Below are 6823 nucleotides of genomic sequence, written 5' to 3'. Positions count from 1 at the left end.
GGGAGGGAGTAGAACAGCTGCCCAACTGGAGGAGAGCGCACTGTTTGGTGAATTAGCCCCTCGTTTTGAGCTTTTTTCAGAATTGGCGAGGTTTTAAAAACTGAGAGAGTAGAAAAGTGCTCTGTTTGATCAGTATGAGGTTAAAGCTGTGTGTGTCATGGGATATGCTGGATTTGGAACTGTTAGCAGTCTGTTGGAAACACACACACACAAACACACACGCGCACGCACACGCACACACACACACACACACACACACACACACAAAGCCATTGTGTTTGCAATGCTAGCCTCACATTAACTCTACTAATCGCTACTACAACAAGCTAAAGCCGGTTTGAAATGTCAACTCTAATTATTTTCTGTTTTTCACGGTAACTGCTTTTCCAAAAATGTGCGGTGATGTTCCCTCTGCCCCTAAGATAAAGTAATTTGAGATAGGAAGGGTAATTAAATGCTGTTCTTAAGAGTTTTTTTTTTTTTTACAAAAACTGGAACGTGCCAAAATCAGCACAGGCAGGCGACAGCCTTACTGAAATGGCCACAAAATTCTGATCTGTGCATCTTTACACTGCAAAAACATAAAACCTTACCAAGTATATCTGGTCTAATTTCTAGCACAAACATCTAAGTCCACTGCAAATAAGTCAAAATTCTAACTTACAAGCAACTTTTCAGCAAGATACAATAGTTTTAAGTCAATCATTAGTTCCACTGGCAGATTTCTTTTCACTTGTAACCACAGGTAAAAATCTTGCAAGTGGAACTCGTGCTTTTTCATCAATACGAAGGAATTATTGGCTTATTATTGACTCCTACATCTTGCTGAAATGTTTCTTGTGAGTTAGTTTTGTCTTACTTAAAGTGTACCAAGGTACTTCCAGTAGAAACTAGAACAAAAAAAAAAATCCTTGGTAAGATTTTGTTTTTGCAGTGCAGAGTTTAGACATAGTCAAGAACTTTGACTACACTGAGCTGAGATATCAGGTATTTCCTTAGGACAGCAACCGTGATGCTACTCATTAGCATAACATTTTCACAGACGTATTATATATAAATCTCGGTTGTTTTCTTCGGTATAAAGCATAATAAGCAGCGGAGAGACAGACAGTCGACTCATACATTACTCTGCCTGTCATTACATCTGCTCCTGCAGGACTGGAAGCCAAGGGCTGGGGCGGCGAGGGGGTTAAGCACAAAGCGCCACGGGGGAAACACACACCTGAGGCACAACAATGCCTCACCAGGCAGCTCTGCTGTCAAACACACACGACACAGACCTGCACAGGTACAGGCACAGTCTTTCTCCCAGCTCCCATTCACACTAATTTTCTCACTTAGTGTGTGCACATAGGTACCGACACACACACACACACACACACAAACACACACACACACACAAACACACAAACACAACCAGGGTGGGTGGCAACTAATGAACATGAGGGAGGGCTGGTGGGAGGAGAAAGAAGGGAAGTCAGATGGTTTGACACTTGGCAGCTCTCAGAAGGAGACATAATGAAACACAACTCGCTCTGAAAGAGTTTTGTAGCAAAGTAACGTGATCAAAATGAAGTCTTTACAGTAAGAGCATCTCTTGTAAGAAAACAGAAAACTTCCTGAGGGGAAATGAGATGGTACGTCATATAATGAAATAGGATTTCAAGCTGATTTTTGGCAGTCTAATTTTTATTTTTTTTTACATTTTTTTCCCCCAGAAATAACAGTTTCTAGCATCTGTAATCAGTGAAGAAATGTGAAGTTTATGTTTAACCAGTGAACATGTTGCTGTTTTGCCTCTGCAAGTTAGCAATAATGCCAAAAGAGCATTAGAGTTGCTCGTTTTGTGCTTTAAGTCAGGATTAAAGATGTGATCATTCACAAACTGCATTCAACTAAATCTATCCCTCCCCCTGGCCTGTCTGACCTCTTCTCCAGGAGGTAAATGAAACATGAAATAAAGAGAGGGTGCTGGCAGAGCGCTGGGAGCGTCTGCCCAACATGTCCATGTGCTGAGCAGGCTCAGGCCCTAACCAAATTCATGTCTTCTTTACTTACTGAAGATGTCAGGACAGAGTTGTTAAAGGTGCGTTCACTGATAGAGACATAAGGACTGGATTTCTGGTTTCAAGCATAAAGTTGTCTGATCCTGGCCACAGAGTTTGTAGTTTCTAATTATTTTCAGTTATTTATTAAGAAACAGATTGTCATGTTGTGTGAATGCTTACTCAGGTGCTTCTTTGCACAAATTCCTGTCCCTTCTGACAATGTGATCTTTCAGGATTCAAATTATTTATTCATCAACTTTACAAGTAACAAAGACAGCTCTGGTGGTGATCTTATCAATGGATCCTATAATATTCAGCTTTTCCCCTGACAGATATTAGAGTGGAGCTTTGTAACTGTGACTAAAATATATCATGTACTCACACTAAGTAGCATGTTTTCTCATTTATCAGCTTACCCTATGGAGGTCTTGGGGGTCAAAGTCTACTGACAATGAAAGGACTTTAGTACATGCACACACACCTACACACTCAGATTGATGTCACACACATAGACTTTGATTTGGAGTGAAGTGCTGTATCACACTGCAGTCAGACATCACAGCTTCTGAATCATACAGTCGGAGGAAGATTATTATTTATAGCCCTCTCATGGAGTCTCCAACACCTCTCTGAGCAGCATGCAAAGGAGAATGCACCTTGTATAGTGTGGGGGGAAAAAACTTGAGAAATGGTGAAATATTTTGCGTGTTTCAGGTTTTTACAATGTTCAAATGAGAGGATTTATAGAGCTGAAAGGGACAGTGTTATGTAAAGTCGGCTGTTTTGAGCTTTATATCATGTCAAAAACATACCTGGGGTGTTGCTTTGATTAATCGTCCATGGCAACCAAGACACTTTGTGGAACCAAACGCTGCCTTCGAGGACAAAGTTTCTCCTCAGGACTGTTTCTGAGCAACCCTCCCCCTGTGCCTCCTCCACCCAGCTCCTTCAGACTAGCCAGCAGCAATTAGCAAATACCGGCTGAGCATTTGTTGAGCTCAATATGCAAAATACTTTTCAGTGAAACGCTGGTAAAAACGTTGTTAAAGGGTTGATAGAGGAGCCATGTTGTGATGACTTCCTGAACACGGAGTTTCAGAAAGAACAGGAGCTTCTTAAAGAGACAGAGGCCCGATTTCAAGGTGTTAAATTACAAAGTCAAATTTATTTTAAAACCTTAATAATTTGACTGCAATAGCATTTGTTCCAAGAGACTCTATGGAACAAAGGTTATATTTGGTATATACACGATTTTTATAGCAACTGAAGGTAAAATAGTTTCTTGGTGATGCTATAAAATGACATAATCAAGTAACTATGATCATAACATAGTTACTTGTCTTTTGAGTATTATATAAAAAAACATATAATCCTCAAAAGAAATGCATAAACAAATCTTGGAGCAAAGGGCCAGTGAGAACACGGAAACATCGACCTCACGGTAGAGCGATCAGTGTTTGTGTGGGGCTGCACAGTGAAAACGGCGTCTGTGTGGGACTATGAGTCAATTGGCCCTATTAATTGAGCTGGCCTTGGTCTGGTCCTAAATAGGGTTATTTTACCTCCAGTATAAAGTTTTTAAAGATTAAAACACTTAACTAGAGGAAGCTGAAACCCTTCAAACAGACTGATGCATACAGTCAGTATCGCTAACTGTGCTAATCACTAATGTAGCTGTAATATGGCATGTTTTGGCATCGATCTGATACAAAGTGAATACAGAGCCCATATTACTGAAATTGATGCTGATACCGATACTTTTAATTCAAGTATAATATATCATCGTATTTCTGATCTTTAAGTATTTTTGTAGTTTTTTCTTTAACTTAATTTCCTCAAACCTGCAATAGAATTTAGAGTTTATTGGTGCCTACAAAATACTTATTAATAACCATATTAACATGATTTTTGGGCATTTTTTTCTAAATTAAGCACAAAAGAAAATGTCATTTGAGATCAAATCAAAACAAGATTTCTTTTGAGGTAAATTTGAGAGGCTACATTACAAAAATAAAAAATCTCAAGAGGGAATCTGAAACTAAAATATTGATCTTGTCACGCTGGTATTGAGCTGATAATGATATTGATATCCATATTATATTATTTTAGGCTGGTCCACTGACCTCTAGTAACCGTCTTGTCTTTGTTTAGAGAAATTATTTATTGGTTAAAAAAATCTTTGGGAAAATATATATTGGCTTGTTATACAATGCAAACTGTAAAAGAACGGTGAAAAAAATGACATAAACCAACAGATTGAAACACAATCTGATATCAAACTTCTACAAATAAAGACTCAAGAAAAAAAATAATGTAAATCATATATTATGGAATCAAAATATAATTTTTTTTGCAATAAAAAGGCAATTAAAATGTGTTATTTATGGTGTAATTTTACTCGTACACTATATATTCAATAATTCCAACACTTTTGCCGTTTTCCAGATGAGATCGTCTGCTATGCTTGGACTGTACCAATGTTTCTCTGACAGCACATTGTCTTCTTCAGGTAAAAGAGACGGAGAGCACTCAGGCTGTAGGTACTTCACACATCCCCACCTAAAAACACGGTGTGTGTCTCTGTCATGTGATGCGCTGTAAACAAGTTATGGCTCCTTTATGTATTCCTGCCAAATAAGCCAGGCATTAAAGATAAAATTCAATCACAGAAAGGTCACTATAGAAACTAATCGAGATTTTCTTATCCCCATTGTCTGACTTGGGTCTTGAAAAGGTATTGAAACACTGCAAAAATAAATGTTAATGCATTTTATTAGAAATATATGTGACAGACCAACAAAAAGTAGCAAATAACTGTCAAGTGTTTAGCACAGCTATGTCTTACATGAGCACTTTGTTCAGGAAGCTAGTGGTGGGAGCTAAGGGTTAAAATTGCATGCACGTTCGATAACATGCTGAAGTCACAGTTGGTGATGTGACAAAATCTATTTAGAGATAAGTGATGTATGCGATGCTAAACTTCCATGTTACTTTATTTGCAAGACGTCATCATCCTTTTAACGTTTTTTTTTTTTTTTTCCATGTTAGAGTTGAAAGAAACTGTTCTCAGATTTCACTTGACCTGCTCTGGCTTCTTCTGCTTTAGACTTGAGGATTTGGAGATATTTCTGAGGGGAACACTTGAGCAACCCCCCAGGCTTTATATGCAGTCATCTAAAAGCGGCGGCGCAGCCAGACAAAGCCGCTGACGCTCCTATAACCGCGGCAAATGAAGTGCTTTCAGCTTGGGCTGTGGCAGAGATGAATGGCTTTTTGGATTAATCAGGGTTCCCATCTGATTCAAATCGCAAACAAAAAAAAAGAACCCTTCTCAGAAAACACACACATGCACCCCCCCCCACACACACACGCACAACTATACCTGGGACACAAAGCTTCCATCACTTCCACAGGCAGGCAAATAACAGACCCTCTCATCCATCCTCACCAGAGTGTGTGATTTAATGAGGAGCTAATCTCTCAGTGTTGTTAAAGGGGCAGTATTATGTGTTTTCCAGCCATATACAGACATTTTATAGCATAATCAAGTAACCGTCTTCGCTTTAGTTATTATAAAAATGCTACAAATAATAAATTTGACTTAAAAAAAAATTGCTCTGTCAATTAACTCCTTGAAATTGGACCTCTGTCTCTTTAAGAAACTCCAGCTCTTTCTGAAACAACACCTTCAGGAAGCCATCAGAACAGCACTCCTCTGTTAACTAACCCTTTAAAATTATTATTATTGTTTTTTTTACCAGCGTTTCAATGAGAAGTGTAGCCTGTGAGCTCCATCAAGGGTTTGCTGATTACTGCTGGCTAGTCTGAAGGAACTCAGTGGAAAAGGCTTGGTGCTTGGTGAGAGTAACAGCTTTCATGGGAGGCTAAAAGATTCTTTAAGCATAAAAGAACAAAAACAACATTCCAGATATATTTTTGATGAGGGAATAATATGATAACATGATTTAAAACGTAAAAGAAAGGGTTGCTTTTACACAACACTGCCCCTTTAAATAATAACGGAAAAGCATCTTTTGTCACTGATGGGGCAGAAATGGATGTTATCTGCAACATCAGCAATAATTCCTCCCGTCTGCCCTCTCCTCCTCCGCCACCTGCCCCAGCCCCACCCCTTCTTCACGTCCCCTCCTGTTAATTACTGGAGATGCGTAATTATCACACCTCGCCTGGCGGAGGGGCCACTCAGAGAAGACTGGGGATGGATAGCATTTTTAAGGATTTCTGTGTCAGCAGCGAACAGTGTGAGGAGCACATGTTTACAAACCTCTCCCCATGAATAATGCAGCATTCATAGCCTGACATATGACACGTTGCAGCAGGGAGGGATAATAACGAAGCGCATGTTTCTGGGTGTTTTCCTCTCTTTAGCAAGCCGCTTTGCCTTTCAGAGTGAACGCATTTAAATGCGCCGCCGCCGGTTTGTTTCCTTTAGCTTCTCGGCTAAAGCCTCCGAGCGAGATCTGGATCTGCCTCTCGCTTCCTTCCGGTTCACAATAATCTTTTCCATCGCGCTGTCACATGTTATCTGGTTTAGGGGGATGAGGGGGACCGGGGAGGGGGAGACACTGGCAGCCAGCAGCCCCCCCCCCCCGAATATTTAACACAGAGGCAGAGACGAGCCGCCTCGGACGCAGTATATAAGCATCTCTCGCCCGCCCACCAACACAGCATGGGTCCAAACACACTCGGGCTGCTCATCGCGTCTGCTCACAAAGACACACTCACCAGGAGAGAGAGGAGAGAGAGAAGGAAGG

Source organism: Poecilia latipinna, unplaced genomic scaffold, assembly GCF_001443285.1.
Source record: "Poecilia latipinna isolate Pla-1442-1.1 unplaced genomic scaffold, P_latipinna-1.0 Scaffold892, whole genome shotgun sequence".
NCBI lineage: Eukaryota > Metazoa > Chordata > Actinopteri > Cyprinodontiformes > Poeciliidae > Poecilia > Poecilia latipinna.
This window is presented reverse-complemented; position numbering follows the sequence as displayed.